The sequence below is a fragment of the Pezoporus wallicus genome, unplaced genomic scaffold (genome assembly GCF_028554395.1).
Source record: "Pezoporus wallicus isolate ANWC-B61680 ecotype Strahan unplaced genomic scaffold, APGP_CSIRO_Pwel_v1 contig_4191, whole genome shotgun sequence".
Taxonomy (NCBI): domain Eukaryota; kingdom Metazoa; phylum Chordata; class Aves; order Psittaciformes; family Psittacidae; genus Pezoporus; species Pezoporus wallicus.
This window is the reverse complement of record NW_026641383.1, coordinates 6,775,173-6,789,315: the sequence shown is the minus strand read 5'-3', so window position 1 is coordinate 6,789,315 and position 14,143 is coordinate 6,775,173.

The window sequence follows — 14,143 nt, the reverse complement described above, 5'->3', positions numbered from 1 at the left end:
CGGAAAGCTCAGGGCAGTGAAGTTGAACACACCTGAAAACCCCACTCGTAGCACACAAAAAATGGCCAACGCTGGTGAAAAATCCGCATCCACTTGAGAGTATATACAGCAACAGAGAAGTTTGTCTGTTCCCCTGCATTAACTACCTCTGGTAAGAACTGCCTAGAGGCTATAGCCCCAAAAGAAACATTATATTTACACATATGAAAGCAGAGAGCAAAAAGACACAAGTATTCCAAGTATCCCATACTGTGTTTCTGTACCTCAATGGTGAAGGTTTGCTTAGGCAGCCAAGCTGAACGCCCTTATGCTGTGTAGGGAAGCAGAGGCTCGGGGTGTTTGGACAAGCCACACAGAGAACTCAAGACCTGCTGGAAAATGATGTTGGTCTCTGCAGAGCATGGTACCATGGAAAACAAGAAGTGTGAGGCCATTTCTACTGTTGTGGCCCCCAGTGAGGGCTGGGCACAACACAGCTCTGTACTTTCACAAAGACCTTGGCCTGGCTTTATCTTTGACCTCCTCAAAGAGGCTGTAGCTGGAGCCTTTCCAGCCTGTGCTCTATAAGCAAAACTTGTTTCAGAAAAAGAAAACATCACTCAAAGTGGTGCTGTCAGACACAGAAATGCTTAATTTTGTATGTTGAGTCCCAGCGAGCACAGCTCAGATGCAATCTACATTGTGAGTGAACACTAAACTAATAGTGAGAAACTTGATTAACATCTACTCATGTCAATCACACCCCTTTTCACAATCCTGCTCTCCAGTCCCTGTGGTCACTGGTACCAACACATTCATCACCTCCATACTGAATCCTACCATCAAGGAGCTTTGAACACCATGGGCATACTTCTGCACATGCTGCCCAGTGCTTCTATTTCAGGCTACCTTTCCTGTTGCACAATCAGGGTATACAGTGATATTTGGAGGCACAGCACTGCTTTTTCCTCCATCCCTGGGGTTTCTGTGTTACAATTAATCTAATTTCTAGTGACCTGGCAAGAGAATGCTTTCCCTGTAATTTGGCAACGACATGTTGATGCGAAGCATTAGCTTCTCCATGCCAAGAACTGGATTTGCTCAGCTTGGCTCCAGGTGCTAACAACAGGATGCAACGCGACCACCAACACCAAAGACTCAACAGTGAGAAAGTGTATTTTTAAGCCATGGAAATAACAAGTTAAAGGAGGATTTTCATTCTAGATTAGTCCATTTGGTTTGGGTCTTGGCATCACAGCTAATCTCTAGCCCCATGCTGACTCTGCTATAATTCACAATGTTTTATAATTATTTCATAACCTGTTATCCAGCTTTTTTTAGCTTTGTCCTGGGTGTGGATGAGGACAAATTGCAGAGAGAGGCCCTGGCTGCATCCAGAGATTCAGGGTACCAGGCACAGGATGAGACTTGGCCCTTCCTCTGGCACCAGTGCACGGACTTGGGGAAACTGCCTCTGCCCTCCATGCTGTGTTACTGAAACATCATCAACTTATAACCTGAGAAAAAATCTCAGCCCAGACTTGTAATTTAGTTTCTCTTCCTCGATGAATGAAAGTATAAATAATACTTGCTGGGAACGCATTCTGTAAATACTTAATTCTTTATTCCTGGGACACGCACTGGAGAGGCTGTGTTTTATATTCATGTCTGAACATAATAAACTCCAAAATGGATTTCCTTCTACAGCTGTGCAAAGCTTAGGGATTTCAGGTCACAGCAGGCTGTACAAATATTTCCTTCAGTTTCAGTCCCCAAATTCTCTTCACATTTCAGATTCAAACAAATACTGGAACTAATAAAAAGCCCTCAATCACACACAAGTAAAACCAGCAAAGCTGAATTTTTGCATCATTTACCTGCACCACCACTAAAAGAAAGCCCCAGATTTACCTAAATATCTCTGGGAACTTTAATAAAGCAGACAACACATTTGGTCTCTTTAATGTTCAGGGCCAACATGAGTAGCTGGGCAGATTTTACATAGCCTGGATTGCGCTGTGATAATCTTTACATAATTCTTGTACTATTTTTCATCAGACTTGAAGAGAAGAGCTCAACTAGATCCCAAGTACGTTTAGTGGATACCAATGGACTTCTGAAATACACTTTTATTTCATACTCAGTTAACAACAACAACAACAGAGTCCATCATAACTATGGGCTACCTGCACTCTAAATGTTCTCACAGAGAAAAATCCCACACATTTTCATATCCATGTTTTCTTCATATAAAAACATCACTCTCCACATATAGCGGAAAGGTAACAAGACCCACTGGAGGAGAGTGAGAAAACAGAGGCAGATGAATAGGCAGAAAAGGGGGAAATGCACACCAGCTATGGATATAATAGGCTCCTGAAGCTCTTCTCCTGTCTCCTCCATTTTCCTTGCACCATCCTGCTCCTTTCCAGCCACAAAATACATCCAAAGCATTACACAGGTGTCTACTGAGATCTACTCAGAATTTCCAGCTGACAGGTCTGATTTTCCAGCTGGAAAATCCTCTGGGTCTCAGTTATTTTCTTCAAGGAAAACAATAACCCTATTGGAAAAGTAAAGTAAAACCCTGTTGGTTATGATCCGCTAGCTCTTCAGTGGAAAGACATAAAACTCTTAATGGAACTGAGGAAAGAGATAAGAGTAGAGCCATTCAGGTACTAGCAGCTAGACTAGCTCTGCAGTCTTAGTCTGCTGCGTAGCTACAGCCCAAGTTTTCTTTTAGTAATGTCTTCGACTGTCTATACCTGAGATTATCATGGAATGGTTTGGGTTGGAACAGACCTTAAAAATCCATCTATTTCCAGTCTTCCTGCCATGGGCAGAGAAAGGACTGGTGGAAAGACCATTTTTACACTGCTCTGCTAGAGCATGCAAAGCCCTGCAAAGAATTCCATGGAAGCATTTCCAAAACAGGCACCAACACTAGAGAGGCAAGGTACAGCCTCAGCCTCCTCATGGCACACAGGGCTTCACAAAGGGACCTGCCACTTACAGACCATCCTTGATCTTTGACTGGAAGGGAAGCTGAATATGAGCCACAGGGAGAGTCTGAAGTGGCAAAAGACAGCACTTCAGCATGGCAAGGAAGAGCAGCAACAGAGATTGTATTACTGCCCTGAAATACACAAGGTAATCTTCATGATCTTCGATGGCCAGTTAGGGCTCTGCTCTGAACCAGGCTGCTAGGGTTGGGTAAAGAAGAGATGAGCTACTCATGCAAACCTCTCCCTGTTCAAGCTGAAGTCCCTGGCAGCCTTTACATGCACCTCTACAGGCTGGTGTCAATCCCACAGACAGTCTTCTTTAGCTACAGCATCTTCTTCAGCACGAAGAGATGCCACACATCTTACAAGTAAGGCAAAATTAAGGGGCAGACCTTATCACTCTGTACAGCTATCTGAAAGGAGGATGAAGAGAGGAGGTGGCTGGTCTCTGCTCCCAAGTAACAAGTGATAGGACAAGAGGAAACAGCCCTGGGCTGCACCAAGGGAGGATCAGACTGGAGATTAAGGAACAATTCCTTCACAGAAAGGGTGATCAGGCATTGGAACAGGCTGCAAGGGCAGTGCCTGTTGTTATCTGTGGCATAAAAAGAGTGCAATATTTGTGTATGAATGAGACCTATTAAAACCGAGGGAAACCAAGAAAATGTGTCTTTCTTCATAGAATCACAGAATCGTTAGGGTTGGAAAGGACCTTAAGATCATCAAGTTCCAACCCCCCTGCCCTGGGCAGGGACACCTCACACTAAACCATGTCACCCAAGGCCTCGTCCAACCTGGCCTTGAACACCACCAGGGATGGAGCATTCACAATCTCCCTGGGCAACCCATTCCAGTGCCTCACCACCCTCACAGGAAAGAATTTCCTCCTTATATCCAATCTAAACTTCCCCTGTTTAAGTTTGAACCCATCACCCCTTGTCCTATCACTGCAGTCCCTAATGAAGAGTCCCTCCCCAGCATCCCTATAGGCCCCCTTCAGATACTGGAAGCTGCTATGAGGTCTCCACGCAGCCTTCTCTTCTCCAGGCTGAACAGCCCCAACTTCCTCAGCCTGTCTTCATACGGGAGGTGCTCCAGCCCCTGATCATCCTTGTGGCCCTTCTCTGGGTTTTTTTTAGTGATTACTTATTTCATTGCAATGCTTCAATTAAAGACTATAAATGGCTTGAAAGACGTGAACTTGGCAGGTTTTACAGGATGTTGCCATCTGGGCAACAGACCTGAGGCTTTGTATATTTGCCATACTATGAAGAACTACAGTCTGCCTCATAGCCACCCTGCCGCAGAACCAGCAAACGTGCCCAGTGTGGCAGGAGGGGTGTGGGGAAGAAAAGTGGTGCTTTGGATTTAAAAGGTTTTGGGACCACTTTCAAGGCCTGCGACAAATTTATAGAGTTTGTTTTATTAAGCACATTAATGGTGTTGCTGAGTGAACTATTGATTTATTCAGGTCCTCTCTGACCAGTTTTCAAAGGTAAGTTCAGCTCTGAAATACAATAAAAGCTCAATAAATAAATTACTTGTGTCAGAAATGGGGGAAGGAGCAAGGAAGCTGTCACGGAACAGGTGCTGATGTTTAAAAATGCAAGATTAATTGCTACAAAAGTACCAAAGAGAAAAGGAACCTTTAATTCAGCTGGAAACTGGGCACACAAAACCCTGTGGAATGAGCACCATGACCTAACAATTAAAATAATAGTAATAATAATAGCAAATTATTAGCATTATTATCATTACATGATTCCAAAATAGGATGTAACAACTGCAGCACAAAGACTCTCAAAATTCTTTAAGAGACCACCCTGATGCCCAGCCCCAAAAGGCTGATAAACACATTGTATGTTCAGGTCAGGAAAAGGACTTTACATCGAAACCTCACCCATCAAAAAATCAGCATTACAGTATCACAGTATCACAGTATGTTAGAGATTGGAAGGGACCTCGAAAGATCATCTAGTCCAATCCCCCTGCCGGAGCAGGAACACCTAGATAATGTTACACAGGAATGCGTCCAGGCGGGTTTTGAATGTCTCCAGGGAAGGAGACTCCACAACCTCCCTGGGCAGCCTGTTCCAGTGTTCCGTCACCCTCACTGAGAAGAAGTTTCTTCTCAAGTTTAAGTGGAACCTCTTGTGTTCCAGTTTGTACCCATTACCCCTTGTCCTATCATTGTTTGCCACTGAGTAGAGCCTGGCTCCGTCCTCGTGACACTCCCCCTTTATATATTTATAGACACTGATAAGGTCACCCCTCAGTCTCCTCTTCTCCAAACTATAGAGACCCAGCTCCCTCAGTCTTTCCTCATAAGGGAGATGCTCCACTCCCTTAATCATCTTTGTTGCCCTGCGCTGGACTCTCTCCAGCAGCTCCCTGTCCTTCTTGAACTGAGGGGCCCAGAACTGGACACAATACTCCAGATGCGGTCTCACCAGGGCAGAGTAGAGGGGAAGGAGGACCTCTCTCGACCTACTAACCACCGCCCTTCTAATACACCCCAGGATGCCATTGGCCTTCTTAGCCACAAGGGCACAGTGTTGGCTCATGGTCATCCTGTCGTCCACTAGGACCCCAGGTCCCTCTCCCCTACACTGCTCTCTAACAGGTCATTCCCCAACCTATACTGGAACCTGGGGTTGTTCCTGCCCAGATGCAGGACTCTACACTTTCCCTTGTTATATTTCATCAAGTTACTCCCTGCCCAACTCTCCAGCCTATCCAGGTCTCGCTGGATGGCAGCACAGCCTTCTGGCATATCAGCCACTCCTCCCAGCTTAGTGTCATCAGCAAACTTGCTGATAGTACACTCAATTCCCTCATCTAAATCATTGATGAATATATTAAATAATACCGGTCCCAGTACTGACCCTTGAGGCACTCCACTAGTTACAGGCCTCCAACTAGACTCAGCCCCATAGACTACAACTCTCTGGCTTCTCTCCTTCAGCCAGTTCGCAGTCCACCTCACTACCTGATCATCCAGTCCACACTTCCTCATTTTAGCCGTGAGGATGCTGTGGGAGACTGTGTCAAATGCTTTGCTGAAGTCAAGGTAGACCACATCCACCGCTCTGCCATCATCCATCCACCGTGTTATTTCCTCATAAAAGGCTAAGAGTTTGGTCAAACATGATTTCCCCCTGGTGAAGCCATGTTGACTGCCCCTCATAACCTTCTTATCCTTGATATGCCTTAAGATGGTACCAAGGATAAGGTGTTCCATCACTTTCCCAGGGATGGAGGTGAGGCTGACCGGCCTATAGTTACCCGGGTCCTCCTTCTTGCCCTTTTTGAAGACTGGAGTGACATTTGCTTTCCTCCAGTCCTCAGGCACCTCTCCTGTTTCCCAAGACTTGGTAAAGATGATGGAGAGTGGTCTAGCAATGACTTCCGCCAGTTCCCTCAGCACCCGCGGGTGCATCCCATCTGGACCCATGGATTTATGGATGTCCAGATTGCTCAACTGGTCTCTAACCCATTCCTCATCGACTAAGGCAAACCGCTCCGTCGACCTGACTTCATCTAAGGTCTCAGGGGTACAGGGCTCTTCAGGACTGCCCGCAGCAGAGTAGACAGAGACAACTATCACTTTTTCTATAGAACAAATATTCTGGACTTGTGCCCCAGAAAAAAAACACACAAGTACTCTAGGCAACTCTCGCTTTCAAATATTACCATATTTTGACATTCTCTTTACACTCAGAGTATTAATAGAATGCTACCATGGAAGCTGATGGACCTTGTCTCTACCAAGACAGTGGCTCTCCCTACCCCTCTGCACATACACATAGCTCTTCCCGAAGGGTCTGCAAAGACTACACTGCTACTAGGAAGCCAAGTGCATCAAAAGCCCTGTTCAGCTTGGAGAAGAGAAGTCTCAGGAGAGACCTTTTAACAGTCTTCTAATACCTAAAGAAGAATACTTCTAATACCTTGGCTACAAGAAAGCTGGAGAGGGACTTTGGACAAGAGCCTGTAGTGACAGGACAAGGGGAATGGCTTTAACTTGGGAGAGGGGAGATGGAGATGCGACATTAGGAAGTTCTTCCCTGCGATGGTGGTGAGGTGCTGGCACAGGATGCCCAGAGAAGCTGTGGCTGCCCCATCCCTGGCAGTGTTCAAGGCCAGGTTGGACACAGGGGCTTGGAGCAACCTGCTCTAGTGGAAGGCGTCCCTGCCCATGGAACTGGATAAGCTTTCAGGTCCCTTCCAACCCAAACCATTCTAGGATTCTGTGAGATATTAAGCATATAAAGGTATTTAAATGCTGGAAGAAGAAGAAAAGCCTTCTTCAAGTGTTTTCAGGAGTATTTAGGTTTCTAAATCCATCAGATTTCTATGAGAGATGGGACTCTAAATGATCTCTGAGGTGTCCACAGAGCCATAAATGCTTTAAAAAACCTGAGCTCTGGAGCGATTGCTATAAGCCATAACAAGAGTCCAGGTGAGAACCAGGAATGAATCCAGCTCTCCCAAAGCCCAGCACCATACTTGAAACCAGTTTACTTGCTCTTAAGCCTATGTCCTCCTTCCTACCCCAACTTCAGTACGGAACCACTTCAAAGCTCCGGAGCTCTTTGTGATTCCCTGCTGGAAACTCCCCCCCACACCTCATGCTTCCTGGTTCAGCACCAGCAGAGGCAATGTCAAGTGTTAGTACTGTAATACGGCCTGTTTGCTCCCTTCAGATTCTTCAGATGAAGTTCTTATTATCCTGCCTCAACCCACAGCAGCTTTGCCTTCACCTGTGCTGCCACCAGGATTTCACTGTTCCCGTTTTACCCCCAAAACAAAGGCTTTACCTCCAGGATGTTTTTCAAACCCACACAGTAAAACAGCAGCAGCCACCAAAAACTTGGATATTACACAACCTGCAGAGAGGGGTCTGGCAGTAACAACCGGTGTTAACTGCAGGATTGCAGAGGGGCTACTTAACAGGAGCTACTTAGCCTGGCACTTCATGCATGGAGCTATTTCTGCCACAGATGCTGGAAAAATGTAGTTGCCAATTAAAATAATCCAGGCAGGTCCCTCATGCCCAAGGAGAGAAGTAGAGCTAAGGAAAAAAGCATCTAACATCTTCCACAAAGAATCACAAAACTACAAAATATTCCTGACATCTGGGATACTCGGTGAAGTCAACACCAAAATGCCCATTGAGTCAAAAAGGGCTAGGATTTCACTTTCAGATTCCACAAATAGTCTTAGCTTCCTTTGGCTCCGGATGAAGGACTGGGGCAGCCAAGTAGGCAGCACAATCCGTTCCTGAAGAAGAATAGGCCAAATTCAACAATACTGCAAGCCCTGCAAGACTTGCTTACATCAGGCCTGGACCAAACCCAACACCTTGCCTTGTTCTGCAGTGTTGAGCAACAGCTGCTCTTGGATTTTTGATCCTCGTTCACAGCGGTGCTGCTGCAAATCCAGAGCAGGAAGCAGAGTCTTCCTAGATGACATTTATTCAAGGGGCATGGAGTTGATGGGATGCCAGATCCAGAGGGGATTTTAGGCTTGGAAAACAAGAGAACTGATCAAAAACCTGTACTAAAGCAAAACCTTGATGAAGATTTTTTCCATAAATAAGTGCTTGGAGGTTTCCTGTGGGAGCTGTTTCCTCTAGGGAAGTGAAAACACGGCCTGTGCTGTCATCATTCTCTGGTGGTCTTCTTAATGAGGTGCTTTTGCAGATGACATCCTGAAGCGCACTGTTCCCATGGTGCCAAACCACTGCCTGGGTCGTCATCCCCCAGGATGCTGACTCACTTCCTCTGCCACTGTCATTCTGCATTGCTGTCTCACTGGGTCATGCAAACACCAGAACATCTTCCTTTAAGAGCAGCCTCCGCTGGTACATGTCCGGTGTCACTCAATCCACCAAGCAACCAAGAACGTGCAGCATAGTCCCCGGTTGTTTTATCTTCCCATCATACATAGGGAAACATGCTCCACACACAGAAGAAACAAACATCTGGGGGGGGGGGGGTGGGTATAAAAATCACTTGAGACAGATTCCATGCAATTTGGCCACAGAACTCAGACGTTACAGAGGGTTCTCCAGGAAATCCACAACAGAAATCCATCAGCACTCAGAGGCTCCAGTCAGAATCTGCTCAGCTCAGTGTGCAGATGGCCCAATCCAACTGAGTCTATGTGGTTACTGCAGATTCTCTATGGTTGGGATCAGGCTCTGACCTGGCCTCCCTAACTCAATGAGAAGTGGAGAAGAAATGGCCTTGGCCATACCAGAGACCAACGTTAGCTGGATGCCACAAACCTACATTCAAATAGTAGATCCAGCTAAAATTACTGCAGATCATGAACAGGCTGATGGGAAAAGTTAGATGAAGAAGTGACTGAAATGACTAGAAAAGTTTTCTAAGCTCTCTATCTTAGAAAACAACTAATATTTAAGCTCTTGGACAGCATTTACACTGCAGAGCAGTGCATAGATACAACAGGCTCGGATAAAACTAAGGAGGCACATTCTAGTTATGTTTAAATAACGTAATCCTCCTGATAAACTCTCACACATTAACAGAAAGCTTCCTGGCTCTGATGATGTTATGTTAACCTACATCATGCAGACAAAAGACGCTGAAGAGTTTTTTCCACTATGAGATAAAAGCCAACAAGATAAAAATACTCAACTCCGCCTTTTTCTGCCTTTCCCTCAGGGATCAGCCTAGATTATTTGTGTGCTGGACAAAGCGATGCCAGCACTGACACTTACTACATTGTTGTTTTTCTATAATACTTGGAATGTCAACAAGGAGTTGAGTCTTGTGAAATGTGACTGTTTCCCAGCTTGGTAGCAGCATCCTTGTGCCAGACATGGACTGTACTCCCAGCTCCGCTTCCAACTCAAGGCTCTGACTAACACTCCTCTTCCCGCTATATGATCTATTTTGACTTCATGTTTGTGAAGTGGGTCTGGATGTCACCAAGAATACGCTATGGGAACCTCATTTTCAGACAAAATCTATGACTCCTGCTGAAAAATGAGTCATGATGATCACAAACAGCAAGCATCAAAGTAAAACACCAGAGACATCCCAAATTCCCAAGCAGTTGGAAACACAAGTCCAGCTTCATTTCTAAAAACCAGGAGAACAATAATGCATTCTTTGCTTGAAAGCAGCAACAAGGGGGGTGTAGTCAAGTTTGCATCATGAGAAGAGCTCACAGAATTAAGCATCATTCTAATGCTAAGGAAGAGGAACACAACCAATTATTCACCAAAGATCTCTTTGTAAGGACCAGCCATGCTTGCTTACTCAACACCTTCATTTCATACACTGACTACAACTCAGCTTGTAGCGCTTCTCTGCCTGGCCAAAGCCAGAGGTACAAGACAGACTGAAACAAGCCATCAGTGTTATGGCAGCATAACAACACGAGGTTGTAGCCCAGCATAATCCAAACTCAGGCCATCACCATGGGTGAAATAGAAAGGCCAGGAAACCCTTTCCTTTCCCTAATAACCACCCTTAGCTGCAATGCTTCCCACAGCAAATACTTAAGGAGCTTCATTTCCGTCCCTTAAGGCCTGTCACCTGCTCTAGCTCAGCAATGCAGCTGTAAGACCTCATTTAGTGTCCTCCATCAACAAGCCACACCATGAAGACCGACATCAAAGACATTCTGCTCCTGCCATGCTCCGCAGAGCCTTCTCAAAAGACATTCTGACATTCCCAGGAGGTCTGGAGAGCACTGTGAATGGGTAGGAGCCAGAGAGCAAGCAGGAGGCTCTGCTCAGGAGCCTCCCAGCTGGCTCTGAGGTTCTGATGGGCTTCAGATAAGAATTTAGCCTTTCAGGTGCTTATAATAACTAGAATTGAACCTCCCAAACCTTTTGAGGTTCACCCATCTCTACACATCACCACATATAAACAGTGTGTGGAAACCTGCCAAAGTTAGTAGCGAGCATGTAGGACTTGATGTGCTGCAAACATTGTTTAACACTTCCTTTCCCAGCCACCAAAGACACCCACAGTAACTGGCATTCAGGAAAAGGTCTCTCTGGAATAACTAATTCATGCAGTTCCACAATCAGAGAATCATAGAATGGTTTGGGCTGGAGAGGACCTTATGATCATCTTGTTCCAACTTCCCTGCTATGGGCAAGGAGTAATACTGCTCAGGTTCTGATTGCACCATTTTATTTGATCTTAACTAATAGAGCTAAAATACAACCAGGTACCTGTAACCTGTAGAGGAGTACAGAAAGTCAATACACTTCTCTTCTGACCATGAAGATTATGTGCTCTTATTGCTGATTTTAGCAAAAACATCCAAGTGGAAGCTTTAAAAATACATTATGTTTCATTTCAAAATACGCTGTTTGCTAAACACATACAATTCTGTTTCTGCCAACTGGTCTATTATGAGCATAATCCATATATGCCTTTTTGGTTACCACGGAAAAAACAACATGAAACACTCTTGGAGTCCCTCACTGGTTTTTTACCAGTGAGGGACAGACGTCAGTGTTCACAGCCATGGGAATAGCTGCCCTCTTGCAAGTGCGGTGGGTTCTGGTTTTCCATCCTTGGCTTTTGGGTCCGAGAGTTACCAAGGATTTTCCATCCTGACTTTTGATTCAAATGAAGTCCAGATGGTACCACTCGGAGTCAGCATTATCTGGAGGCTTTCCAGTGGCTGGTAGAGCTAAAAACATTTGAGGTTAGGAGGGGTCAACCTGACATCCTGCAAAACAGAGGAGCTTGCCCCGCTGTCCCTGCATCAAACCCGTGCCAGACACTTGAGCCACAGAAGACCTTTCCAAATACATCCTATCTTGGTTTAAAGACCATCAGGGCAGCTGAAATAAATAGATTCAGATTAAAAGCTTCAGAAAAATAAGCTTGCACTGTCTGGTATCAATAGCACAAGACTGACTCTACTCTCCAGCTCTGCTGTGCAAGTCAGGTTTGACCAGGGAATGGGATTGTCAGAAACCTAAGCAGATACATGCATTTGCAGTACCAAGATCTCTTTCCCTCAACATAAGCAAGATCCAAGCAAAAGGGAAATAGGTATTATTTCCTTTCCCTTTGGTAAGCACCCTGCTTAGCTTAATCCATTGCAAATCACGCTTCATTCACAAATGGTTTCAGAAAATACAACAGAAGTCACAAGGATGACTCAGTGCTGTGTTCACCAGCTTGGATAAATACTAAAGTCTTATCATTATAAAATCATAGAATCACAGAATAGTTAGGGTTGGAAACAACCTTAAGATCCATCAAGTTCTAATATATGTTATTATAGTAATGGCTCTAGGCAAGGTACCAGGAAACTCTGGTACCCCAGTGGTTGACCCGAGGCGTTCCCAGAAGCACCAGCTCCATGCCTGCAGAATGGAACCGCATCTTCTGGGATGGGAAGCTGCAGATTCTGCAGTACGAGCACCCAAGCTCCAGAGCTCAGGTGTGTGCTCACTACAGGCTCCATCCAAAACTTTTTAAACCCAAAGAGATGTCATTGGGCTTTGAATTTGACTAATTTCAAACATCTACCTTTCAAATCTCTGATTAGTCTCATGCTACCAAACAAACACCCTTCCAAGACTTCATTCTTCCCATTTACACAGGCCCCTATGACCACCTCCAACCTTTTTGCTAATCTGATTGGGATGTAGTGAGCTCATGTGAAAGTCTGGGCTCTCTCCTGTCTCTGGAGGCTGTTGTCTTCAGATCAGCCTGGCTCAGCAGCACACGGGGCAGAAAAGTGTGAGATTAAAAGGAAGGAAAATGCAGGAGTGCACATGCAGGAGGAGCTCAGACTTATCTGACACAATCTTTCCTCGGGTCACACATTGACTTTAGTTGGCTATGCCTGTCATTCATTGAACTATAGCTCAAGAGTAACTCTAAGGATGTAACTGGACTCACTAAACTTAAGAAGACGTTTGAGAGTAATGTAATTGATTCTGAAGGAACCACCATCCACTGTGGAAACGCTGAAGGCAGAAAGCAGGTCCTCTTGGACACAGCTCTGAGAACAGGCTGAATCAGCAGTTCTCCAGGGCTACTAAAGACTTCCTCTACCTTCAGGCACTAATTTGTCTGAAGACTTTTGTAAGGCTTTTGCTAAAGAGAACCAGAAAGCCTATGAAAATGTGCTTGACTGGTAACACTTTCCATCTGTTCCCTCTGAGGCAACAGGCAGGGAATGGTGTGTTTGGAAACACCTCAAACTAAAGCGCTGGGGCTGTCAGGTCAGCCCAGGGTTTTTAACTGCAGCTCAGTGACTGTGCTGAGGTGGCAAACTTAAAACCCCCTGAAAACGTGCTTTTCTTACTCTTTATCCTGCATCCAGCTTTCAGGGGTTCCAGCAATAGCTGCCATAGAAGACCTCTAATGCTGAATGCATGAGCAGCGCTGTAGGTGCAACGTCCGCTTGCTGCCTGGAGGAGCATCACTGTGCAGTGCTAGAGAGAAGAACTGCTTCGGGTGGTTTTGTTTGGTGGGGTTTTGTTATTTGTTCGGTGGTCGGTGGTGGTTTTTTACAGTGATACGCCTGCCTCTCCCCTTATTTATAGCACCATCAGGATGGAATAGCTCTGTTAAAATCATCATCTTGGGGGGAAAAAAGGTCAAACTCCCAAACTAACAAAACCTGGCATTAAAAAAAAAGCCAAACCAAACCAAAACACCACCAAACAAAAAAGTCAATAACACTTCTGTTTGAAGGTTTCCTTCCATTGCTATATTTATCCTGTTAGAGCTGATCAAGCTTCTCTAGAAGTTGAAATTTCACCTCATTTTTGATGCTGGCAATGCAGTAATGTTTCAAACAGATGTTCAGGTAAAAGCATAAGCACTGGCAGCAGTAACTCTCATCAAGTTGAGCTGAGCCTTCATTCCAGAAGCAGGCAACTCAAGGACAACAGCAGTATTCCCGCAGTTCCTGTACTGAAAAGGGGTATTTTGTTCAGACTAATCTGTGCTACATTCAAGTAACTTTATTTTTACTCCCTATTGTGCTTTTCCCAAACTTTGAAAACAGGAATTTCTTGCTGGAAATCTTCAGCTACTATTGAACATCCACAGTGGAGAAATGAACTGACCATCAATCCTACTTCACTGCCCTGTTCCAAATCCGAAAGTTATTATCTTAACTGGCTTATCATTCAAGCA